Raw genomic sequence first — 26,816 nt, forward strand, 5'->3', positions numbered from 1 at the left:
CCAGATCTCAGCCGTACAAGCACGACTGACGGCGGGCATTCCCGTCCATGCTCTGCGCCCCCGCCACGAAGACCCGCAAGGGCGCTGACTCCCACATTCCGCTCAGCCTCTGGTGCCACATCCTGTCCCCAGGAGCAGGGGGAGCGCGCGGTCTGCCGGAGAAAGGAGGGAATGAGCCAACCGCTAACTTCACCGCGCCCAACGGATGATCCATCCACGGTAGAGGCGTAGCTACTGCTTCTGCGTTTTGGTAATAAGCACCTACTTATTTCGGTACTAAGTACCTACTTAGCTTTATCCTTAGGATAACAAAAGCCAATGTACCCAAATGACTTGAACAGACTCATCACCTAAAACAGTAGCAGAGTGGAAAGTAGTAAGTATGCCCTCCTTGGCAAAGTCATGACACAGGAGATCAATGACATTGGGGGAAAGAGACTGTCCCCCACAGAGCCGTGTGGGGGAGCACAGACCTCGGAGGCTGAAGAAGGCTCCGAACAGCACGGCTCCCCAGACCGGTCCGACGTGCGTTCTGCTCGCTGACGGGGTCCCCCACGAACAGTGTTCTCACCACCTCGCGAGTCAAGCATGACCACCCTGTGCACAGACTCACAGGAGCATCCCCGTCCCCAAAGACAGGGACCTGAGGCAGGGTGGCCTCGGCCAGGCGGGCCTCTGAGCCCACTGGGGAGCTCACCCTTGCTCCTGCTCACATGGAAAGGAGGGCAGCACGAGGGGCTGGAGATGAAAGGTTGCATGCACCCCTGCTTCCCGCCTCCCCTCACCCTCTCTGGCTCTTGGGGGAAGAGCAAAGAAAGCCCCCCCCCGCAAGGTGGGAAACACAGAGAGGGCGCCAGGGTCCCCGGAGCCCGGGCCTGGGTGCTACACCCCGCCGGGCTGACGGACGGACCCTGAAACTCGTGGCAGGAACAGTTTCGTAAAAAAGAACAAAAGGGACGATTGCGTAACTGAAGCCAGATTTTCAAGGAAGCAGGGCTTGCGGGCGGCGGCGGGGCAGGGAGCAGGCCGGCTGTGCCCTCGGGAAGGAGGCACCCGTGGAAGCACGCCACGCGGGCAAATGGAAAAATAAACGAAAAACCTTTTTCAAAGGCCACCACCGGCCACGTTCGGCTGCCACACCCGAAGGTCACGTCACTCACTCACGGCCCAGCAGGCGGGCTGCAGGGGTCACGGGCTTCCCGCTCCGAGGCCCGGGTCCAACGCCAGCCCTGCAGCTCCCCGGGCTGCCCGACCTTGGAGAGACTGAAGCAGCCCCTCCGTGACTCAGTTTCCTCCTCTGGAAAGTGGAGGGTCGGCGGGATTTGGTAAGGAAGTACGCGTAGAGGACTAGGAACAGCAGCTGACCAAACACGAGCACTAAATAAACACTGGACACGCATTCGGGTGCCAGGCGGGGGGGGGGGGGACGACTGACCCCACAAGGCAGCGCCTGCGGGAGTCCACACGAACGCAGTGTCCGGCACAACCACGGCACCATCCGTCCCCGCAGAGAAGCAAGACTCTAACCAGCAACCTGCCCAAAGCCAGCCAGACAGACAGACACTTCTCCCTTCCAGAAGGAGGCGGCCAGAAACAAAGTCATTATCAGGAGCGCCCACCTTGAACTTCTCTTAACGCTCTCGACCCCTAGCCACAGCTCCCGTGACCTCTCTAGGAAAGACATACCAGGCTCAAGTTAGGAAATGACAACAGCGTCACTCGGTCCCCACGATCCTCTATGAGAAGCAAGGTCGTGCTCAGTCTGAGATTTTATCTGTGGATATTTGTCACCAAGGACTCAGAATTCTGGGGTGCGTAGGCTGGTCCGCACCACACGGACGCAGGACGCCGGGAAAGGCCCGTGGCAGGGAGGAAGGAGACCCCCGGGGCGGGGCGGGGAGGGGGGGCGGTGAGGAACCCAGGGCGGGGAACCAAGCTCTCACCCACGTCTGGGTTCCCCAGCAGGGGCAGCCCAGGAAGCAGCCGCCACAGTCCCACGTGCAACTCTTACGGCCCCTTTGCTGCAGAGCAAGGACGTGAGCAAACGGAGGAGGGGCGCCAGGGGCCGACCCGGTGCCAAGAGCACGCGGCAGCCCGCGGCGGGGGCCCCACAGAGCCCTCCGGGCGGAACTTACCGTGCTGCCGAGGGGCCGGCTGCGGCTTCTCCTTCCTTCCAGAAGCAGCTCCCTCCCACCACCTCGCCCCTTCCCTGCTTGGAGTCCTGCGCCCTCCCCGAGCGCCTGGCCGAGGGGGGTGGCGGGGCCGAGAGCAGGTGCGACAGCACCCACCCCACCGCGGCTGGGGAGGTCCCAAGGGCAGCGGTGCCCGGGCCGGCAGGCACGCCCAGCCCACAGTGGCAGCACGCATGCCTGCTCGCAGGGCACAGACACTGCTGCCCGGCCCAGGGCTGGCCCTTCCGAGGCCCCACAGGGCCCACGGCCAGCAGGACAGGCCTCACCAGGCGGGGCCCTGTCCTCAGGAACCAACACCCGCCCCCTCCCTGGGGGTAGTCGACACAGGGGCACGACGAGGGGTCTCCTGTGTCCAAGGACCCGCACCACCACCACCCGGAGACCAATCCACCGTGGACTGACTGCTGGGTGGACAGGTCGCCGGCCAGAATCCTGAACCCGACAGGTGCCTGGTGCCCGCCCTCCTCCCTCCCCCCACGTTCCTTCTGCCCCTTACCATGCACACAAAACCACAAAGCAAACACAAAAACAAGGTCAAAGTGCATCACTGGACCAGAAAAGGAGCGGGCTCGCTGCTAACACACATGCCCCTTGGGCTCCGAGTCTCCCAGAGGTCAAAACAGAGAGAGAGAGACACGGAGCTGGAGAGATGTCAAACGGTGTGACAGGCTCCCGGCCTATCTAAGGCTGGAGGGACCAGGGTCACGTGCCACTCAGAGTCAGAAGAGGAAGGGCCCATAGCAGAACGCCGTCCCCCACCGCCACGGTCTACACTGGCAACCGGCCGGATTTCACTGCCAAACAGCCAGTCCCGTCCCTTACACTCAGAGGGACACCCATGTGGGCTCACTGACCAGGACGCCTCACACACACAGATTCTTTCATTTTAATCACTTCATCACGAGAACACGTCTCCTCATTAAGAGGACAGGGGGAGGGCGTAGTGGGTCACGCTGGGCCCCCACAATCCTGTCCCCGGCACTAGGGCTGGGGGCCCTGCCGCAGAGGGCGTCACGTGGGGTCTCCTTCTGGCCCCAACATGCGGGGAGCCCTAGAGCCCACGGCCGGTGTCTCTGCTTCGGGCGGTCTACCTCCTGCGGGATGGTGGGGCATCCCGAGGGAGAGTGTGGGGACAGCCCTCCCCTCACCTGTCTGGTCAGCAGACCGGAGACAGACCGCAAATCTCACTCCTGGGAGCACCTGTCCCAGCCCTGCCCCAGAGCCCAGGCCTCCTGCCGCGGACGGCCCCACAGGGGAGCTGGCTCTGAGCCTCTGAGACCCTCAAAGGCTGACAAGTGTAGACCAAGAGGGAGGCCCCCCCACCCCACCCAGATGTCCCAGGGTGCAGGGCTCGTGGTCCTGGGAAGGGGGCCTGGTACGCCCACTGAGCTGCCCCGCGGAGACAATGTAGGACCATAGCATCCCCACGGCAACAAGGGCACCATAGGGGTCTCCAGGATGGCCATCCTGGTGCATCTGACCGCTGGCAGGTGGACCAGGGCCTTCCCGCAGCCCCGTCTGTCCTCACACACGCCCAGGACGACCCAGCGAGCGTCCTGCCCGGCCAGCATCGGACACACGTGCTCCATCCGAACCAGGCCCCACTACTCGGGACCACCGGCACGCTGAGCCACACGGCTCCCGGCGGGACTGGGTGACAGGCTGGACGTGCAACGGAACAGCACAGCGGTGACAGCAGTGTCCCTGACCGGCTGCGGGATGGGAGCGCCATCCAGCGGCAGAAAGGGTGGGCCTTCCAGACTGCAGCCAGGCGGGCCAGGAGGAGCCAGGAATGCCTGGGGAGGACCGGCCTACAAAGTGCGAGGCCAAGAGAGGTGGGGGTCCTGTGGTCGGGGCTCCGGGAGCCCAAAGCCGGTCAGAGCATTTCTGGGACACGAGGAGCCCTGCAGGGTGTCCGAGGGGGGGTGAGAGGATCAAATGTGTTCTTAAGGTGGGTTCGTGGCAGCTGCACCAAGATTAACTGAAGGCAAGCGCATGCGGCTGTGGACTGGAATGACTGTGGGGGAGGGGGAGCCACTCCATCAGGCGTGGGGTACACACGTCCCCCACGTGCGTGGACAGTGGCAGTGTCAGGCAGGGCAGAGGATGCTAGCACCACGGAGCCCGGCGCGCACGGCAAGCCAGGGCCATGCTCCAGAACGCCCACGGGCCACGGACACTGCACCTCCGGAAGCCTCCGTGCCCAGCTGCCCGTGGGAGCGGTCGCGGAACACGACCCCGTACAGAAACGTTGGGTGAGATCCCGCTCCCAGGCATGAGGTACGCCCTCAATAAGCACCCGCTTTATTCACAGGTCCTCTTCTCGCCACGGAGGTCCACAGAGCTGTCCACGGAGGCCAGGGGGCAGGGGAAGGAGAGCCAGCAGCTGCTGAGGCCGGGCAGGGGGTGCTGGGCACCAAGAGGACCAGAGCGAGGAGTGGCACCCGCAGGACCTGGTCCCCCTGGTGAGGAGGGAGATGGTGCAGAGACGGTGGGGGGGGGGGGTCCACGGACCTGCACCGTGGCAGCACATGGGCAAGCCACATACAGCACAACCCACTGGACATGGCCCACAGGACAGGCCCACAGCACACGACCCATTGGATAGAGCCCACAGGACACAGTCCATGGGGAACAGCCCACAGGACATGGCCCACAGGATACGGCCCACTGGAAACAGTCCACGATCCACAGGACATGGCCCATGAGACACAGCCTACAATGACCCATGGGACAGAGCCACACAAGACACAGCCATGACTCAGAGGACACAGCCCACAGGGCTCTATCACCACCCACAAGGGTGCCTCTGCTGCTGTCTGGTCACTTCAGTGTGAGGACCCGGGAAAGCGCCATCGGCAGGAGAAACTGGGCTCCAAGCCCAACTCATCTCCTCAGACAGGACGTCCTGGCGGCACTGGCACAGCCTGTCCCCTCGGGTCCTCCCCTGTGAGCAGGGGAAGACATTCAGCCGTGGCGGTCCTGAGCCCCGGGCAAGCTCCTGGGAGCCCGGCCACAGACAAGCCCGCCCCGAAACACCCTGCCGGCTGTTCTAACCGTGCGGCTCCCACACTAAGGAGACTCCATTCAGGTGATCCCCTGACACTTAAGAGCCGGACACAAGACCGAGAGGACGACACGGTGCTGGACCCAAGACACAGATAAAACCAGGGAAGAAGTTTCCTGGGATCGAACAAATCCACGGAGCCTACCCCAAATAGCGCCACCCTACCGACCGCGTGCAGAAGGGGACGCACTGGACAGCATTCACACGCGCTCGTAGCTCCTCCCCGAGATGCTGTCCCCTTTCCCTGCGAGGAAATAAAGTTCCTGGCACCTGCCCGACCTGGCCTGACCAAGGTCGCAGGGCTCACTGGTGAAAGCCACAGCTACCCTAGGTCTGTGCCTGGGGCCTGAGGCCAGCTGTCCCTGCTGAGGGACCCACAGGGGCACACCGACAGGACACTCACTGGGACCTCTGCCCACGCGCAGCTTCACCAGCCCCGAGAGTCCCCCTCCCCCCAGTTTTCTGGACTCCGGAGTTTCAACCCAGGAACACCAAATGAATGGGCCACTGGCCAGGTTTAGACCCACAATGCCTCCTACACACGCCGGTCTCTTTTCTCTCCTTTCTACGCCCTGGGAGGCTGGACGTCCAGCATGGGCTGGGTCTGAAAGTTTATGATATAGCACAATAAAATCCCCAAGTTTTCTCCCACAACTTTCCACAGCCATGTGCCGGCCAGTTTTGAGCTTGAGCACGATTTCCCATGTGCCTGAACGTTGTTTGGGTCCCAATGTCTGTCTCCCGCAGACGGAGTTTTGATAAACGTCCTATAGTCTACACGTCTCAGCATCCTTAGTGGCTGCCTCGGGAGAGCCACCGGCAAGTGCAATTCGCTTTGTGAGTCGTGGGGAGAACTCCCTAGAAGCCCGTCTCCTGGAATGCATGCTGTAGCCTCCGGGACCTCGCATACCTGTGACAGAGGGGACAGAGGTCCGGAAGGCGAGGAGCGGAACAGAATGGAATTGCCCTGGCAAACCTGAAGAGGGATCGGGGTGCCGGGAGAGGGGAGACCGTGTCCCCAGGAGCGGGGTGGGGAGGAGAGGGACGCGTCTCGGGGCTCCTGTGGAGGCGTCCCCCCATCTGCTGCCCAGGTCAGAGGTTGGGGTAGAGGTCGAGCCTCTCCAGGATGCTAAATCCCTGACGAGAGAGACGGCAGGGACCTCCTGACGGCCGGGACACACACAGACAGCACCTGCAGCTCCGGTGTCTTCCCTAAATGCATGCGTGAGGACCGAGATGCTGGCCCGCCGCACCCCTGGGTCCCCCTGCTCCTTCCCGGCTTTGCCTCTCCCTGCAGCAAGTGTGGGTTGATGAGTCTGCCCAGATGGCCCGAGGGGCCCTGGCGTGGGGTGGAAACGGCCCCCTGGTCAGAAGGGCACCCGGGCCCCTGCACGAGAGGCTGTCTCCCCTCTCCGACTGCAGGTTAAAAAGGCGGGGAAAACAGTGTGCATGAGAAACGTAACGTGCAGGGGGAGACCGACGGAAATGTAAAACATCAGAGCCGGACAAGGAGGAGCAAAGCGTGGGGGGGTCAGGTCCGAGGAGGTCCTCCACGAGGATGACTGGGCATCAGGGAGCCCACAGGTTAGACCCGGCAACCCCCACGATGCCTCCCGGAACAGCCAACCTCAAGCCCCACCTTTCTCAGCACTTACCACACCCCCGAACCCCATAAATGACGGAGCCAAACAACACGGAGGGACAGACCTGCAACGAGGCCTGGTGGAAAGTGTGCGGCTGAGTGTGGGGTCACGTGCGGGACAGCAAGGATCGCGCTCTGGGAACGACACGCGGGGCTCCAGGGGCTGGGTCGGTTGAGCACCCGACCCTTGGTTTCGTGAGACTGAGCCCCGCGATGGGTTCTGCACTCAACGTGGAGCCTGCCTGAGGTTCTCCCCTTCCCTCCGCCCCTCCGCCCTCTCTAAAAAAGAGAAAGAAAAGGCAGATCCGTGTCGAATGCCCTGGTGGGGGAGTCTCGGTTGGAGTCACAGTGAGAGCCCCCAGAGGTCTGCTGTTTGGACCGGAACCCTGTCTTGCCCTCTAGGAACCAAACGAACGAGATCGTGTCTTCGAGTGAATATCCAGTAGCGTCACTACTGATCCCCCGGTGTTTCCACCCGTCATCTTCTGAGGACCCGCCACACTGTTTTCCCAGGCGGCCGCACCTGCCTGCATTCCCACCAACAGGGCAGGGGCTCCCCCTTCTCCGCATCCTCGCCGGCACCTGCCGTTTCTTGCCTCTGACACTCGCCCTTCTGACGGGCGGGCGGCCCCAGCTCCTCGTGGTTGGGATTCGCGCTTCCCTGACCGTGACTCATGGTGCGCATCTTCTCACGTCTCGCCCCCTGCTCTGGGTGTCTTCTTAGGGAAAACGTGTCTTCCGGTCATCGGCCCATTTTTTAATGAAATTATTTTTTTGGTGTTGAGCTGTTCTTCATGTGTTTTGGACATGAACCTCTGACTCGACGCAGCAAAATACTAATGTGAAAACCCAGACACAGCCCTATGTTTCTTGCAGCACCGTGTACAACCGCCGAGATGCGGAGCGGCCACCGCGGACGAGCGGCCAGAGCGGTGTGCACGTGTGCAGCGAGACGTCATTCGGCGGCAGAGAAGCATGAAGTGCTGCCGCCTGTGGTGACACGGACGGACCGAGAGGGTATCACACTGAGCGAAACGACTCAGACAAAGGAAGACAAACACCGCAGGACCTCGTTTACACAAGGAATCTAAAAACCAACACAAACACACACACAAAAAGCAGAAGCAGACCCGTAAGTGCAGAGGAGACCCGGACGGGCGCCCGAAGGGAGGGGGCGGAGGGGGCAGAGGGGACGGGCAAACGGGCGCAGGGGAGGGGGAGGCAGAGGCTTCCAGTGATGGAGCGAACAAGTCCCAGGTTGAAGGCCACGAGACAGGGAACACAGTCAGTGGTGAGGTGACGGTGACCACAGCCATCACGGCGAGCACGGTGTGCATAACGCAGAGACCCGCGACGTCACTCTACACCTGAAACCTCTATGACACGGCACGTCAACTCTATTTCCGTAAGAAAGAGAATTTAAATTGTTTAAATAAATAAAGTCATCCCCGGCTGTTCTACTGGCAGGACACCCGTGTCGGTCTAGAAACGCTGATGCCTGCCGCCCACCGCCCCTGGTCGGGCGCTTGGACCTGCCTCTCCGATCCCGTCCCCATCCACGTTGCCCTGCACGTGGATCGGACATGGACATGTGGACGGGACACGGACCGAGTACCTACCATGTCCGCTCCCAAGCCTGTTCTGGCCGGAGGCACTGGTGGCCGTCACCACAGAGTTTAAAACAGCGCACAAACCGGTAACACGTGAGCCTAAAAAGCCAGAGATCTGCTGTGGCTCGGAAGGCAGGTCCGTGTCTCGGGACGGCGCGGCCACAGCGACCTGCTCCTCCCGACCCCGCAGGACGGCTGCAGGACGGGGCAAACCCGGAGCACGGCTGCGGACGGCCGTCCCGTTAAGGTTTCACAACACTGTGAGGTGGCCAAACGGGGAATTTCAGATGGTTCGCTGTGGGCACACAGTCTGCCACAGTAGGACAGGGGAACCCCAGCCCCGGGACCAATGGACACGGCCGTCCGTTTCAGACGCAAGTAAGCGTAAAAGCAAGTAAGGCTTAGGATCCCACAAGTCCACATTTCGATTTAACAGCCACCTATAAATTCCGAACATTCTTTAATTTTTATTTTTTCGAGATTTTATTTGTCAGAGAGACTGGGGGAGCACAAGCCGGGGGAGCAGCAGGCAGACGGAGAAGCAGGCTCCCCGCTGAGCAGAGAGCCTGATGCGGAGCTCGATCCCAGGACCCCCGGGATCATGACCTGAGCTGAAGGCAGACACTTAAGGACTGGGCCACCCAGAGAGCCCAAATCTCAACTATTTTAAAAAACAAGCTGACTGAGAAGCGAGTGGACAGCATGTGACACGTGACTATCGCCATGCTAGGGAGAATGACACAGGGTCATGGCAGCACGTGGCCACACTGGGTCCAGCCCGGGGCAGCCTCAGTGCCGTCCTCCCACGGCCGCGCGGCATCGCACTGGGCTGGGACCCTCCCATCCACACTTTGCCGAGACAGAGCAGAGGACCAGGCTGGACACGGTGGGGCACACAGCTAGTGTGCCCAGCAGGGCTGGGACTCGGGTCCCATCGGCACCACAGTGGACAGCCTCCTTCCCCATTCCCTGGCATCCCAAAACGCCACGGGAACGGCCCATCACAGGCTCCCGGGGAGGCGGTGAACGTGGGCTGGGGTCCACACTCTCTGACGGGCAGGTCAGGGGTAAAGGGAGCTCTTAGGTGCTGACGCGGAAACGAAGCAGCCTGAGGACCCACAGTCAACACCTTATCAGTGCGCTCGAGTCTTGCTGTCGTGGGTCCTGGGATGCTCACCGTCACGGTGCATGCCGGCCGGGCATCTCCCTGAGCTTAGAGCACTAGACTCACCCACTTGCACGTGGTGCCATTCCCAAGTGAACCCACCAGCAAGAAGCACAGCCGTGCAAAGCCGTGTGTCCCTGCACACGCCTCGGGAAGGACAGTGGTTCACGGGGAGCGGGACGGACGCAGCACCGCCCGCGGTCGGCCTCAGCGGCACACGTGCCCGGCGGGTCCCGCGTGTGTCCGTGAGTGATCGCAGATTCACAGGACGGCGGATTTGGGGTGACTCACACGTTTAAGCAGGGGCGCAGATGTGCACACACAAAACCCCCAAATAAGGAGGCTGGACGGCCACTGAATCGATAGGAACCTGTCAATCATTCATCTCAGGTTCACGCAAGAAACCTCCGGAAAACCTCCCCGTTCTAACGTCCCCACCGCCCCCCGCCAGGGCACACAAATCTGCCACTGTCATGTTTCGTAAAGAATCACAACCACAGTCCAGTCTGGTAGTATTTTTAAGCGTGTGACCCGTCTCTGTATGCGGAGGACGCCTTACGCTCTTGGAGGGCGCTAACCCTCGGGGCCCCTTCCTCCTCGCTTGACGAAGGTCAAGACACCTTCTCTCCCAGCGCTCCAGCCCCCCGGGGGAGGCAGAAATGAAGCAAACGCTTCCGTCCAGAAAACACTGTGTCAACCCCGTGTCATGTGCTGATGAACTCAGCAGGTTTTCAGCCAAACACTTCACCCTGCTGGTCCGTCTCCAGCAGGTCTCTCCAGATGTCCACCGTCCATCCAGAACGCCACAGGCAAGACACTCGGGCAAGCCGGGGCCAACAGCTCACGGAAAACCCGGGGACCGCTGGTGGGCTGGTCATATGCCCTGAGCTCCGTGCTCCCACTTTACCGGCATCCTGACCCGGCTCCAAGGTCCGGATGTCACCGGCTTCCCGCCGCCCACTGCGCCCCTGCCCAGACCGTCGCGGCATGAGCCCCACACACCACATGGCCCCTCTGTAAACACGTCAGCAGGCCTCCTGGAAAGAGAAACCGGGTTCTGAAATGACACCAACAAAATACCAGTACCGGGAACGGGGGGATTCCTTAATACCCCCACATCGCGAATCCATGGTCAAAAGTCCCTGTCTTACAAGTTTGAGTTTGTTTTCGTCTTTTTTTTTTTTTTTTTACAGTCAGATTGTTGGGATTAAGTTCCAGATAGAGTCTGACGGTGTTTATCTGACATCTCTTCCGTTCCAAAGCCACAGAGATCCTTCCTCCTCCCACAGTGAATCTGGAGATGACCGACACGCTCTCCGCCCCGCCAAATTGCCCCCCGCCAATGCCCCCGGGACTCGCTGACCCCCTGGAACGCATCCATGGGGCTCAGGCCCACGCCTCCCGGAAGCCGCGGATGGGTCTGCACTCAGGGTGGCTCTGGTCTGATTTCTGGCCTCCCGGGAGGGCCACACGCGCAGCCAACTTCCCCGAAGGAGGCATGTGACTCGACCAGCTTCCTCCTGCGACCCAGGAGGTTACAGAGGGTCACGGTCATTCGGTTACTTACGGTCTGCAGCTTGGCACATTTTAACTCTTTCCCTTTCTTGATCCGCTGGCCAGAACTCCTCCTTACACGGAACTTGCCCTCTTCGTCTATTTTTAACCCTGAGGTACAGGTTGTGTAAGAAAAGGAGATCAAAGGCTTGTTTCTCTTTATTTACTGATTTTTCAGGATGAATCGTTCCCTAACCCTAACCCTCAAAGGCAACGAACAAAGTTTCAGATCTGGGTTGAGTTTTTCTGTTTTTATTTATTTTTTTGTCGTTGTTAAGTAGGTGCTTCATTTAAAGTCTGGTGCAGAGATCAGAAAGCGACGTCTGAGCCCAAAATCACAAAGCGGATAGACCTTACAACGGGACTCAGGCCCGCGTCTGCACTGGTCCTCAACCATCTACCATCCAAGACCCCATTCAATCCCGAGGACGTGCACCATGATTGCCGCACCGCGGGACACACTGGCGGAGGGCCAGCGTGAGGACTGTGCCCGGTCACCACCGCCAGCTGGAGAAGCCTCCCCCCGAACTAGAAGGAGCCCTGGCAGCCCCGCGGGGCTTTCCTTATTCTCTCTGTACGGGGGGCCCTCCAGATAGGGACACGGTTTCTGCCAAGAACAAAACTCCCTTTTCTTTTACAGCATTGTTTCCTTTAAAAAAAAAAAAAAATCTTTTATTTATTTATTTATCTGAGATAGAGCGAAAGAGAGAGAGAGAGAGAGAGTACAAACAGGGCAGAAGGGTAGAGGGAGAGGGGGAAGCAAGTTCCCCGCCAAGCAGGGAGCCCGATGCAGGACTCGATCCCAGGACCCTAAGATCACGACCTGAGCTGAAGGCAGAGGCTTCACCCAGTGAGCCCCCCCAGGTACCCTTGCAGAATTGTTTCCTGATGCTTGAGGGAAAATAAACATGGCTAACGAGGCTGCTCTAAGTGTCCCCAGGGAGAGGAGGAGGACGTGAGCTCAGTGACGAGGCCGGAACGGGCTTGGTTTCTGATGTTCAGGACCCAGATGCCCCATTGCCTGGCTGGCTTCTGCCTACGCACAGGGTGTGCCTCGAACAGATGGGGAGACCTCCCAAAAGTTCAGAAGCACTTGGGGATACCCGAGGAAAAACAGGGCCGAGGCCCCTGGCTCTCTACAGAGACTCTCCAAGTGAGGCCAGAACGCCCCAGATTCCATACCAGCCGGCCCGACACCCACAGATGCCAATAAGAAAACAGGAGGTGGGGACCCCGGGCCACGGAGAACGTGGGGAGGATTCGGATTCCAGAACCCTGGGCACCCCCCAAACTGGCAGCCAGAGTCCCCCTTCTGCACAGACTGATTTCTTCAGGGACCCGGGGAGGGGGGCAGGATGCCGTCGTGTGCATTTTCTTTTAATGATGACCCCTCCTGCAGGTGAAAATGCACCTGGGCCACAGACGCACCATCACAACAGCGTCCCTCCTGACCCAAACTCCGTCCCAGCTCAGGGTGTTGAAAAAAATTGGTGCTCACCCTCGCCTTCCACAGTGAGCTGTGATTCCCCCCAATTCCCACACACCTGCCACCGTCAAGCGTCATCCCCATTCACAATCCCCATTCACAACCTGTGACTGCTATAGAGTCCACGCCATTGGGAAAAAAAAATGACCCACGACCAGAACCTTCTTCTCCATGGCAGATTCCAGCCTTGGGACCTGGGGACATTCATTCACTGGAAACATTTCCTAAGGCTCTTGCCTGGGACAGAAGCTGTCTACCGTCCATGAGTGCCGGCTGGGGAGCGCCCCTGCGGTCAACCCCGAGCAGCATCCCCAAGCCCACCACGCAGTCAGAGACCCAGGGGGTGGCAGCTCTGAGCCCGTGTGCACCACGCCGCTGGCCGCAGCCGTGCCATGGGACACCCGGATCTCACGGTGCACAGAACGGCTGCGGGCCAGCCTCTCCCGGTGTGACCAGCTGCAGCCAGCACGAGTGCTAACCATTAGCCAGACGCCAAGCTCCCACTGGACATAAGCTGACACCAGGCCACCGTGTCCCCTGCCCTGCCTCCCTCTACCTGTGGCCAGGCCCACCGCAACGTGTAGCTGGACCCTGCTTCCAATCCAGGCATGCTGGGTCGAGGCTCAACACAGTCGGGTTTTTTGGGTTTTTTTTCCCCTTAATTCACGGAGGACTGTGCCTTTCTCAGAGGGTCTGTGAACCAAAGCTCCTGTTTGCCCTCTGCGGCTCCCACATGGGAGACGCACACCAGGCGACCTTTCCCGGAAACGCAGGCAATCTCTCCCGGCCAAGGCTGAAAAGGCCAAGGCCCGGATGTTATTTTAGGTGCAGGAGGGAATGGTGAAATCAAAGCGAGTGGGACCAGGTCTGGCCTGTGATTAGAACGGGGTGGGGCGGGGCCCTGGATTTCCGGAGAAAACTACCTACGCACCAGGTTTTGGAGCCGGCCCCGGAGCGGTCCTGCCAGCAGCTGCAGACGGAGGCCTGGGGCCGAGATCAGCGGAAGAGGGTCTCCCCCCAGCACAGGCGGTCAGCAGCATGGGCTTCAAAGGCCTTCCCTGGAAATCTCCGGGGGCCTTGGGCTCCCAGCCCTGCCCGATCCCCAAGCCCCCTCTCCTTCGACTTCCACAAACAGCCTCCCCCATCCCTCTGCACGTCTGCAATGTCTGTCCCGCCTGTGAGGTCTGTGGCAGGGCCCAGAGGGTCACGGCCAGCCCTGGAGAGCTCCCCTGAGTGCGCTTACGCCCCCAGGAGGGCCCCACCCAGGTCTGTGGCTGAACCCGTCCCAGAAGTGCCAGGGGGCGGGGGGGGGCATGCTAAGTGACACCAAAGAGGTGGAGGGAGGGACCCCACACACTGCTCCCCTGGGCAGTCACTCAGACAGACCCGAAGGCTGCGGGGCCACGTGTCCTTGGGAAGCATTTCACCAGCCCCTTCGGGCTCTGGGCCGGACAGACCTCTCCAGACACCGCCTCCCGTCCCTAAGCCCATCCCCCGTGCATCTGCGTTCTCTGGTCTGCTCGCAAGGACACGCGTCCGGCCTGACCTCCCTGCATCCCTATTCCAAACTCAGCCACAACCCGGGTTCCTGGCAGACGAGAACTAGGGGGGACACGGGTCCTCACACCCACCCTGCAAGAGTCCCCTCCCTGTCTGTGCTCCCTTCCACCGTGAACCCCTGCCTTATCTCGGAAGCCCGCTGGGATCTGTGCATGAAAGCAGCCTCTGGGCTGCCCCCATCCACACTTGCTCTGCTCCCCTCAAGAGCAGGTCGCCAGAAGGGGTGAAATGCACGGTTAAAGGAAAGGGGGTCTGAGCAGAGTTTGGGATCCTGGCTTCCAACACCATCGCCTGGGGCCCCACACACATTAATTTGGATCCCAACCTTCACGAAGGACCCTGAGGACCGAGGGAAGCACAGCAGCGATCAGCACTGCCCCCGCACGGGAGCCCAGCCTGAATCCGGATCAGGGCCACAGGAAACCTGGGGAACACAGCCTCACTCGGTACGTTCAGTGTTTCTTGAACACTCCCCACTCTGCCTCAAGTACTAACACCAGGACCCTCCACCTCCATGCTTGCTGAGAAGACAGAGCCAGATACAGGCACTGAGGCACCACCAGGGTCAGGAGGCCCGAGGCTCTGAGGCGCAATGGCTGGCGCTCCAGCAGCCACAGGGAGAGGATGAGGACACAAGGGCTGGCTTCACCCTCGCCGGATCCCTGGTGTGCTCACCGAGCCTTGGCTTCCCTCGCACCATCCACTCCACGTGTCCTTTTAAAACGGGCTCCCCTGACGCCCCACTGTGGAACCAGACATGTCTCTTAGATCACTCAAGTGTCAAGGTGAACTTGTCAAGGTGAACAAGTGTCAAGAAAGCAGCGTTGTGTGTTTTTATTTCTGGGTCTCACTTGTCTTTTACCAAAACCAGAGGTGATAAACTTGAGCAAGCAGAAGGCTCGGCTACCATCTGGCAGGACTTCCGAGACTTTCCCAGCTTTCTGAGGATCAGAGGATCACAGACAAGGGTGTTTGTGAGTCTCTGCTGCCTGAAGCAAGGGAATGTCCTTGGGACAAGGTGAAGGATGCTCGTGTGAGATGCACAGACCCTGGCAGGCCAGCCATGGGTGCAGACACAGCTGTGGGTACACACGCTCCCAGGGCCTGTGACTTCCAGAAACAAAGGCTATCACTCGGCTAAGACCCTGACGTGCTGGGACAGATTTGCGTCTGTGTTCTGCTGTGCCCCCCAGCGTGGGAACAGTCCATGGGCAGGAATAATCCGCACCCAACCAAAGACCTGCACTTAACGAGGACAAGAAATTCGCAAGGTGGCTGTCGTGGCCTGGACTGGAGCCGGCGACAGAGGCTGAGCTCTCCAAGCACTCCAGTGAACCTTCTAGGCAAAGCCGCCCTCCCAATATTTGACAGGTGGGAAGCCTGAACTTTGCCGTCACTACCTAATTCTGCAGGTAAAGGAGTGCCATTGAAGGGGGTGCCTTTCCATCCATCGCAAGCTTCCAAGTGTCCGATTCAGTGGGCAGTCTTTCCGAGATAACCAATCCCTTTGGGGAGATCCCCTCATGGCCCCCAGTAAGGAATATGACACGGACACCGCTTGCTCAGCGGCACATGTCCTCAACAGTCACACTGTCCTTGTGTGAACCTCACCACTCGGGACCGCTTCCCCCAACTGTGTGTTTACGCAAATCATGCTGAACAAGGTCCCAACACACCCACGCACCCCCCACCCCCGCAGGTGCAGCAAACAGGACCCAGTCTGCAAACTCCAGCCTCCGTCTCTGTAACCTGACACCTCATGTCACCTGCAACAGAAACCACCCATTGTCCTCGCCTCCCTTGAACAAAGAGCACAGGCTGAAGAGCTCCCCAACCGCCGACTCAAATTTCAAGAGCGACTCTATACCCTGTCTCCTCCAGCGGGAGGAACCACAACAGCCAAGCAAAAACAATCCAGGCGTGAGCGCTGGCAGCCAGGTGAGGGTTCGCACCTGTGCCCCCAGCGGGCTCTGGCGCCGCCCGGAGCGCCCGCACCCGTGGCCACCGCCAGGCGGGGACACGGCCTCTCGCAAGGACGGAGGCTGCTCGGAGGAGTGAACTTCTCCAACACGGGGCCGCCACATTAGCTGCGCGGGCCGTCCCTGGGCCAAGGCTGCTGGGTGCTGTCCAGGAACGCTGGCCCCGTGGGGTGTCCACACCTGCCGGACTGAAGGGTGTCCCAGGGAAAGCCACATGTGCGCCCGGGGGGTCTGCAGGTCCACTCCAGCACCGGTGTGACCCCGCCCTCCTGGACGGACACAGTCCTTGCAGGACAAGACTGAGGGCAGCAACAGCGCTCTGCCCGGAGCGTCAGTCATCGCCGTGACGCATGCCCCAGCCCTCCATGAGGCCGGCCAGCCCCCTGCCAGCTGGGGCACCCTCCCCGTGTCCCGGGGGGCTCCGGAGGAACAGGTCCTCTACGCATCTGTGCCGGCTCCTTCACCCTCGCAGAGCAGATGGTACGCCTGGGAACCGACCAAACCGGTTCTCCCCTACCACACGGCAAGAGAACAATGGTCAAACCAAACAGACCCGCAGAGGCCTCGGGCACCGGGAGACCGGGACTGCCCCCCTCGCATTTGCCCAACCGGGGAGAAGGCTGTCCCGCACCGGGTGCCTTTCCCGCGAGCCACAGCCAGTGCCCAGACTTCCCACGCGCTACTCCATCCGTCCCACACGGCACCCGCCGGGGACGTGGCTATATCCCCACGCACAGCGGAGGGAAGTGGGGCGCAGACACGAGAGGGCCCCATGTGAGGTCATGCGGGTCTCCAGGTATCGTGACCTGGGCTGGAGCCTGCCCTGGCGCTGGCCCCGTGCTCATGATCGCTACTGAGCTCTGAACCTGGGTGTGCACGCGAGCACACGTGGTTGACATGCACGCCCACGGCCATCTGCAGGATCGCAGAGCACAGAGGCACAGCTCGGCCCCAGTCACAAGGGATCTGCCACCTGGGGATGCCCCAGAGCCTCCTGGTCATGACCCAGCAGACCCTGCCCCACACGGACCGTCTCAGCGGGAAGCCAACACACAACAAAGCCACGGTCATGCTTCTCTACCCTCAATGCCGTACCAACGGGCAGAGCCAGAGAAAGCCAAGGGTCCCGACGAGGCTGCCCTCCAGAGCGGCGCCTGACTTCCCCCTCAGACACCTGCTGGGTGCAGCTGGGACGTCTGCCACGCAGCGGCGGCCCAGGACGAGCCCCCAGCCACAGCCTACGCCCTGCATGACTCCCCCCGATGCACCCATTCTCTGCCGGTCCCTGCTTCCCTCAAGGACAAGGGGCACACCCAGTATCCTGGTTTCCCATCTATGCTGGCCCCTGGGGAAACTCAGCACACATGCACGTCTCATCAGCTAAGCTAACATTTGCAGAGGGAGGTTTGCCTCCAGGACCCGCTGCCTGCCGGTTTGGGTCTGAGGATGGACCCGGCCTCACTCGCCACATACTTAATCCCCTGCAATAAGCAGGAGGCGGCACCGAGAAGTTCTAGAACAATGGCCATCAAGGAGACGGCCACACGTGCTGAGCACGATGACCGCCACGGAGCTGTCTGCCCTCCTGTCTCGCCAGCGTCCCACACGGTCCCAGAAGCACTGCTGGCCAGTAGACAGCTGCCCCGGCAGAAGTCAGGTCATCACGTCAGCCCCCTGATGCGGCCAGGTCCTGCCAGTCTGCCCCCGGAACAGAGCCAGTAGCTCACAGTGGGAAGGAGCCAAGATGAGGCTCTTCCAGAACCTTTTGGAAGGGGTCCTGGCACCAGGACACCTGCAGAGCTGGTGACTCCCCCTTGGGGACAGGCCCCAGAGCTGGAAGGAGCAGACAGTGGCCAGGTCGGACATGAAGAAAGTGCAGAAAGGGGCTGCTCGCGGCTCGGAGCTGACGGCCTGAGGTGGACAGGAAGGAGGCCACCAGCTCCCACGCCTGAGGACTGATGAGTCACCACAAGCATCAGACACAGAGCATGGCATGGGAGGGCCACAGGCACACAGAGGACATGGGGCCCAGGGATGCATGGACTGGCCAAAGGGCACCTGCCATCCAAACCGGGCGGCTACCTTCCCATCTACAAGCAAGGCCTGCTTGGGGAAGGTGCTCGTGAGACCCACCTCCACACGGACACCCCACGACACGGTCACCACGGCCACACTCCACACGGCCATGACGACACACACAGACGCCCCGCAACACGGCCACCACGGAACCACACTCCACACGGCCATGACGACACACACAGACGCCCCGCAACACGGCCACCACGGGACCACGCTCCACACGGCCACCACACCACCACGACACACACAGATGCCCTGCCGCATGGTCACCATGGCACCGTGACAGGCACAGGTGCCTTGCAACACGGGCATCTTGTAGCCCTCGTACGACCGCTATGAAAATGGACTGAGACGTCTTCTGTCGCAGAGAAGGAAACCCAGGCCGAGCATAGGGACGCCCGATGTGGGGAATCTGAAAGGCAGTCATGGCTCTGGTCACTAAGGAAAGCAGGCGCAGGCGAGTACCAGAGGCCCGGGGTCTGTGCACAGGCTCTGAGAGTGAAGCGGGTCCCGTGTGAGGTCCAGAGGGAGCCCGACAGCCCCAAGAAGGGCCCCACATCAAGATAGAGACAGTCCCACATGACAAGCCAGGACCCCCGGGATACACGAGGACTCACCTGTCCCAAGTGCACCTGTGCGCAGCGGCGAGTCACCACCTACGATGAGAAGACACAGGGTAAGCAGACAGGCTCCCGGGAAAATGCCACCCGAGGTCCGCTCAGGGGTGACCCCAGAGCCGACCCTGTCTGGCCCCACTCACAGCCGCAGAGCTCCAGCGTCAGAGAGACAAGGCCTGCGGTTACAAGAACCCAGATTTTTCTTCAATTTCATGCAGTCCGGCTCCTTTCACAGAATCTCCTGTAAACCCTGGAGCCTCCCCCCGAGAAGTGCCCTGGGCTCATGCACAGAATTTCCTCTTCGACTTCAAAGGACAGTGGCCTCCCAGGCTAGGAACTTGGGAGCTGGCTGGGGCCCTTCGCAGCCTCGACAAGGAGGTGGGGGCCTCACCTGGTGCTCGTCAGGCCGCCCCCGCCACCACACCCAGGGCCCATGCTCCTTACAGAGTGGACCACCTTTTCTAGAACGTTTTCCACAGTGGGACAGAAAGCAGATGAGTGGCTCCGGGGTTCGGCCTCCTCATCTGCGCGGGGGAAAGTAGGAAGAGCGTGGGTGCTCCGAACCGGCCGGCACCGGGCAGGCTCCCACACTCCGCGAGCACCGACCGTCCCTGGGCAGAAAGGGCGGGCTATCGGCGGGTGATGGCACCACGCCGGCCTCGTGCGGGCCTGGGAGGCCAGGATCCCGGCCCCTGCCAGCAGGATCCCGCTCTGCTCTCCCAGGGCCCCCCGCACCCCCATCCTCAGAGTAAAAACATGCACGGGAAGGGAGAGACCCCCCAGGGATCTAATTGTCCCTGTGGCCTGGAGTGGGTGGCGGCATGACCTTGGCTCTTCCCGCCCTGCAGACTATCTATAACGGCTGCTTATCTTCCGAATTTCCTCAGGGAACGTGACACATGGTCATTCGTTGTCTGGGACACACACGGCTCAGGCGGAAGCTGACTCATAGGCTCGCTGGGGCAGGGCCTGTCCCCTGGCACCAGCCCCTCCCCGCCCGCACCCCCTCCCCACGCAGAGCCCGGCACCGCTGACCCAGTGGCCGGCGTCCCTGCCCCGACCGACGCCCCCCTGGAAACCGGAGCACACCTTCGCCACATGCGTGTCCGCAGCTGCACGCACGTGTCTGTCCAAGCCTGATGAGCGGAGGAGGGAACGGGGGATATAGGAACGAATACATATAAACCACGAAGACCAAAAAAGGGGAAAAAAAGGTCTCTGGAAATAGAGGAAGTTACAGACGGGCGCCTGTGGGGTGGGGACGGCTTGCCAGGCAGGCCCACAGAGCGCGGGGCTCGGTGGTCACGTCTGCACGTAGGCAGGGTCCCCACAGCACCCACGGGGCCCGGGGCGCCACTCTACGGGACACCCGGCAAGGCCGTGCGAGGAACCGGGGCTCCCACCTTTGAAAAATCGCTATCTGTATCCCACCCCGGAGAACGTTATTCAGCAATTACAAACCAAGAAAAGATCTTGAGGAATCACAAGCGCGAGTCACCAAGACAAAGACACCAGTGAGAGAGGCTAATGCTGTGCGATTCCGACGCGGTGACATCCTGGGGAAGACAGAACTGCGGGCACCGTAACGAGACGGGTGCTGGCCCGCGGGGGAGGGGGGTACGCAGAGCACAGAAGTGTCCAGCGAGTACGGTCTGTGTGATGGTCTAACGGTGGACGCGTGGGACGCATCTGTCCAAACCCACAGAGCGGGCAGTAATACAACCCGTGGACGTGGCTTCCTAAAATGTCCCCGTAGTCACTCATCCGTGATAACAAATGTACCCGTTACTGCAACAGGGTAACGGGGAAAATCAGGAGGGAAGTCAGAGGGGAAATGAGAGCGCCGTCCAACTTCTCTGTAAACCTAAAACTGTCCTTACAAATAAAGTCTATTTGTGAGTTTTCCACTCGCTGCCTGGAAGCATGTGTTTGTCGGGTGAGCAAAAGGGAAAGTCCTTCAAGTCTCAAAACCCACGAGTCTCACACAGGGAGGCTGGGAGGTCTTTTGACCAGAGGGCAGGTGGGTCCTGTGCTTCCCACGTGCCCCCCCAGCCCCTGGCCAGAGGGGGTTGGTGACACTGCCCTCCTGTCCCCAGGCCATCCCCCACAGAATGGGAGCAGGCTCCAAGCCGGGGCTCCTGAGTCCCAGACCCGCCCCTCCCTGCAGCCCCATCCGCGGCTGACAGCTCTGAGGGGTTCGGCCACGCTTCACGGGGGCGATCTGGACACGCCATCGAGGAGGAGGCGTTCGCCAAGGCAAACGGCTTAAGCCACCGTCTTCACTGGAGAGCAAGCCCGGGCCGGGGCCACAGGGGCAGAGCAGACTCCCCAGCGCAGCAGAACAAAGGAGAAGCCACGAGGCTGCAGGCTTCCGCTCCAGAGAACGGATCACAACCCTGCTGTCTGTGTTCACCCACACCGGGACAAAACGCAAACAGAAAACATCCCAGGGCTACAATGAATTTGCAAATGAAATTACAGCAGAAGCGCCAAGTCAGAGAAGAAGGTGTGGCCCAGGGGGGGAGCCACCTGCAGGCCAAAGAGAAAACAAATATTTACATCAAGAATGGCGGACACCTAGTTTTGCCAAGACCATCCTCGAACGGACACAGGGGGCACGTGTCCCCTGGACGTGGCTCACGCCAGATCCCAGGACGGGGACTCTAGGAGAACACACTGGCTTGGCCTGCTACATTCCAAGGGACATTTCCTCCCTTGGATTACGAGGATGGCAGCGGACTCATCTCTGGCAGGGCTGTCGAGGGAGGGCACAGGGAGCATATATGGTCCCCCTTGGGCCCCCCCGCCCAGAACCTGGGATATAAATGGCCACGCAGAACCCCCTTTGCATGTCCTGGACACTTGGGCTTTCCTCCAGCCGTTCGATCTGACCAGAGACGCACAGCGCATGGCTCCCGGGCTTTCCGCCAGCCGTGCACCTGCCCCTCCAAGCCGCCGCCTGCCCGCCTGCCCGCGGGACGGAGATACCCGGGAAGCACGTCACGGGCAGCTGCTCGGGGTTCAGGTCGGGTCGGCAAAGGCAGAGCCCGCTCACCTGCTTTCTGTCCCCATCTCACTGCAACCTCAGCTCACACGCCCGGTGGGCCATCTGCTCTGCTCACTTCCCAAAAGGCAGCACCGTGGTGCTGGACGGTCTCCAGGTGGCCTGGCCTGGTGGTCTCCTCCCGCCGGCAGGAGCGGATGCGTCTCGATGTTCAGGATCTGCAGGAGCCAGGCCTGTCTCACCGACGAAGCTAAAATCCCGGCGGCACCTGCCACGTGCTTTGGGACCTTGGGAAGAGGGTCCCCAACGTGGCGCTGTTCCCAGGGACTGTCTGACAGCAGGATGTCCACAGATCCCTGAGTGCAGAGCCAGTGCATTAGAGGGAGGACATGGCTGCACCCTGGGGTCTGGTCAGTGCCTCCCTCCCCGAGCTCCTTCCTGTTCTGGAAGGTGGCCTGAGCACGGTCGCAGGAGAATGGGGCCCAGCTGCCACAACAGGGCGCACTCATGGGGATGCCCACAGCTCATCCAAGGGCATCTTCATGTCCCAAGCAGGCCGTGCGCTGTGTCTGCGGGCCCTGCTCGCTGGCCCTCACTGCACCCAGCAAGCCAGAGAGCGTCCCTTTGGTGTGTGCAGTGCTGAGTCCCACAGAGGCCGGGCAGTGTGGGCAGATCCCACTGGGTCCAAACTCCACGTTCCTCCCCTGACAGGAAGGGCTTCACTCTCTGACCAGGAGCACGGGGCGGGTGGGCGAGGGGTGGAGCCCACCAGGGGTGGCGGGCGGGGTGGGGGGGCAGGACCGGGGCTGCCGGTGAAGGCCACAGCCCTGGAGAGACGGGGAGAGGTCTTCCCTGGGACCATCTGATGGCCTTGTTCTGGCTGTGTTAGGGGACACGTCACCGTAACCAAGGACAACCATAAACAAACAGGTCTGCACTGGCCACACCTGGTTCTGTGGCACCTGCCGCACGAGGTATGGGAAACTCTCCCCAAGCCGGCAGGTGGGCAGGTGGGCAGGTGACCAGGACGGGGGGGGCCTCGCACCCCAGGGGTGACTGTGCTCCGGGAACGGGAGTGTGGGTGTGAGTGCTGGTGGGCCTACGTGTGACGGCGTGTCTGAATGGAGAACGCACGTGTGTCACTGCACACTCACGCACAACCCAGGCCCCGCCCTGCAGGTGCATCTCCCCACGGGCACCGGAGCGCTCTGGCCAACACCCCCGGAGGCTGAGCCGGGTCGGCGGGAGTGAGACCGCCTCACAGGGTCTGATTCGGCCCCTCTGTTTACTTCTGGAAATTAAGATCTTGGGGCAGAAGTTACAGCTCACACCCCAAGGCCTGGATCGTTTTCCTGAACGTTCGCTCGACAAAACAAGGAACCCAGCGCTCGCTGCTGCCGATTCTTACGAAATCATACTCTGGACAGAGCGACATACAACAGCACGCCGCCGCGCTGTCCGGAAATGCGCGTGCAGTGAAGCCCCGCAGAGGAAAGGTAGAGCCGAGCCGACCTTTCTGGAATCGTGGACAGCCCCAGTTGTGCTGGGCCACGTGAGCGAGTGCCACGGAAGCCCACAGGAGCCGGTGCCTTCAAGCACGCGGCACGTGTTCAGCCGGCCAGGTCAGCTCTCCCTGGGCGGGCATGGCACACACACACGCCCGGTTCTGGAAGGGTGCGTCCGCCCAGAAGAACCCAGTTACAGAGATGCATTAAATCAGCGCACCCCCGTGCCCATGGTGTGCCCGCGGTGTGCCCGCAGTAAGCCCGTCCAGCACCGCCGGTGCGCGAAGCAAGGCGACAGGGAGAGGAACCGGCGAGCGCCCGACCCTGACGGCTGGAGAGGCACTTTCCTGAGGGAAGCCCGGGAAAAGGCGCGACCTTATGCTCAACTTGCACCATTAAATACAATCGTTTTTTTTTTTTTTTTTTTAAGATTTTATTTATTTATTTGACAGAGAGAGAGAGATCACAGGTAAGCAGAGAAGCAAGCAGAGAGGGAAGGGGAAGCAGGCTCTCCACTGAGCAGAGAGCCCGATGCGGGGCTCGATCCCAGGACCCTGAGACCATGACCTGAGCCGAAGGCAGAGGCTTAACCCACTGAGCCACCCAGGCGCCCCAAATACAATCGTTTTAAAATTCGCCGTAACATGAACTGTGACAGAGGCAGGCCACCACGCGGTGACAGGCTGACCTTCCTTGCTCTTTGCGAAGCCTTTCCTTGATGAGACCAGAGGGCTGCACCCGCCCCTCACACCCCACACCCAGCGGGACAGATGGACGCCCGAGGGACGTGTCCGCCAGAATTCGGGGGCCCCCGCATCTCTGCACAGAGCAGCAGTCCCAAGGGAGGAGGGCAGGGTTTTCTCCCGAGGGGCAGAATCTTTCGCGTTCTCTTCATCTTTTATGATTTTACAGCTCTGACTTCTGGGGCTGTGTGTTACTGATCAATAAACACGAGATGTTTTTATTCGCCCATTACGTAAGATGGCGAAGAGATAAAAGTTTAATTGTGTTTACCAGAATCACTGCAGTTGATCAGAAACGGAGCAGAGCAGTGACGGGAGGGAAGCCCAGCACTGACATCCAGAGAGGGGCTCACATACCACTCACGTCGGTCTCTCGGGGACGAGGACAGTCCCACAGACCCCAGACCTCGAACACACATCTCTTCCCTCCCGGTCCTGGAGGCTAGAGATCCACGCGCAGCACGGGAGCCACACGTGGCGTGAGAGCCACATGCGGCACAGCCGGGTCCCCTGATGCCTCCCCTAGGCGTGTCCACGGCCGTCTCCTCCCCTCGTCCACGACTCGCCCCTCTGTGTGCGTCTGTGTCCTGATCCCCTCTCCGTCTCAGGACGCCAGTCCCGTGGGGTCCCCTCCGGCCCCGTCACCTCCATCGAGGCCCCAGTCCCGCAAACAGCCACATTCTGAGGTTCTGGGGCTCAGAATCTACCTGTGGACCTGGGGGCGGGGCACAGGACGCCCGTGGCACCCATCCTCACAGTCTGCCGGGGCCGTGGAGAACGCGGGTCAACACGGGACATACCCACAAGTCCGGCGGGAGCGGGGTCCTCTAGGCCGGGCCGGGAGGGCTGCCAAGCAGGTGACTCGGCCTCCGTCCAGTCTGCCCACAGCACTCCTCTGGGTGGGGGGCGCACCGGCGAGGGCAGGGAGGCCCAGAGGCAGATCTCCGCAGCCCCCAAACAAGGACAGCAGCAGTGCAGAGGGACGGTTCCCTGAAATGCTGACGGCCCAGACCCCATTAATTTACTCGTCTCCTTCGAGCTCTCCCAGGGGGCAGGACAGCCCGAGTCACCCGAGTAGCCCCAGGAGAAAACATGTCCCCACCAGTCCAGCTAAGCCCCTCTCCAGGGCCTGCCTGCCGCACATGGGGGCGGAGGGTGGGGAACTCACCGGGTCCTTTCATTCTGTCTTTCCTTCACGTTAGCAAGCAGCTACTGAAGGTTGTGTTTTTTCTTCCAAAAAACAAGAAAGGCAAGGCCCAGGTTTGTCTGCCCTCAATCCCAGCTCCGCGGGCCCTCAGGGTCAGCCCCCCGACAAGCTCTATGATTCTAGTAACTTCTAGAGCTTAGGACACACCTGCACACCTACCCCAGATGGGGCCCTGTTCACACATGCACGCTGGTGGTGAGTGTTCGAGGTGGCTTCCTGACCCAACCAGGCATGAGGTGCGGCAAACGCCTGTCAACACTCACACAGCATGGAAAAGAAATAAATTGAGAAAATCTGCTCTGAATTCGCCTGGTTACCAATATTTATCCGAGACCAGAAATTTGTGAGTCCACTGCGGGAACAGTGTCCCAATCGTGCTTCTCCGGGAGGTGGGGAAGGGCCACCTGGGCCCACGGTGGGATGCTTGCTCAGTGGCCAGCTCGCACTCCTGTACCTCGGCCTGTCGGACCAGATCAGGCCAAGTGGGGGAGGCTGGGCACCTTCTTGAGGGTCTCACTTTCCAGGGGAGGAAGCTGGGGGCCTCAGAGATGAAATGTCATGTGCGGGACCCCTGGAAATCAGACAGGACCAGAACCGAGCCCACAGACCCCAGGGGCCGGCACCCACTAGATTCCAGGGTCCTATCTTCATGAAAAGAGGAAAAGAAAATGGCACGGGATAGCTTCTTAAGATGCTGGTGGTTTGCCAAAGAACCAGAAGAAAATCTCATAAATATAACTTAATTGCAAAAAGACAAAATATATATTTTTGTAAAATTTAAGAAGATTTTTTAAAACTGCTTTTACTTTTCTGGTCATTTAAAACAGCCAAGTCCAAGACATAAGCACGCCGCATTCCCGGAACCCTTCCGACCAAGAAAAATGCAGGTCTCGGACCCAAGCCACTCCTCGCCAGGGTCGCCGTGGCGGACCTGCGGAAGCCCTGAGTGATGGGGAATCAGTCACGACGACAGCACCCATGTGGGTGAATACTTTCACTTGAACTAATCAGAAGAATCCAACAGTCACCCCCACACTAACACCTGTGAGCTCTTTCCAAAGCTTCACGTGGGATGAGGGAAGCGGGTTGTGTCACCCATGGCCCTTTGGCGGGTGACTCGGCAGCGCCCCCACCAGAGGGAAGACCAGAGGGCGGGCTGGCGCCCCGGAGATGTGTCCTTCGCCATGTCCCAGCGGGGCAGTGGTGGCCAGCAGCTCCCATCTGTCCCCTTGCAGTGAGGATACCACTGACGTCAGAGCAAGAAGACACGGAGACTCTGACGCCCAGTGTCCACCTGCTTCAAGGGCAAGGCCGCGAGCCTCAGCAGGGGCAGGCAGTGAGGGTCCCTGGTGGCGCACTGGGGCGTGGGGCACACGGTCCCCCACCTGCATGGTCACGCCCACCTG

At 60.7% G+C, this 26,816-nt stretch overlaps 1 protein-coding gene across 4 annotated transcripts in view; it reads right to left on the reverse strand.

Moving 5' to 3' along the window:
• TNS3 (tensin 3) overlaps positions 1 to 26,816 on the reverse strand; it is a 161,788-nt gene that overhangs the window by 111,910 nt on the left and 23,062 nt on the right. For 3 of the 4 annotated variants that reach the window (XM_080819043.1, XM_080819040.1, XM_080819041.1), the window contains one exon: positions 18,952 to 18,990. The gene's annotated coding sequence lies outside the window, so the exon portion shown is untranslated. Of the gene's footprint in view, positions 1 to 2,135; positions 2,242 to 18,951; positions 18,991 to 26,816 lie in introns of those variants that run through there. The other variant, XM_080819042.1, reaches the window with a different exon arrangement.

Source organism: Martes martes, assembly GCF_963455335.1.
Source record: "Martes martes genome assembly, chromosome: 11".
Classification (NCBI taxonomy): Eukaryota; Metazoa; Chordata; class Mammalia; order Carnivora; family Mustelidae; genus Martes; species Martes martes.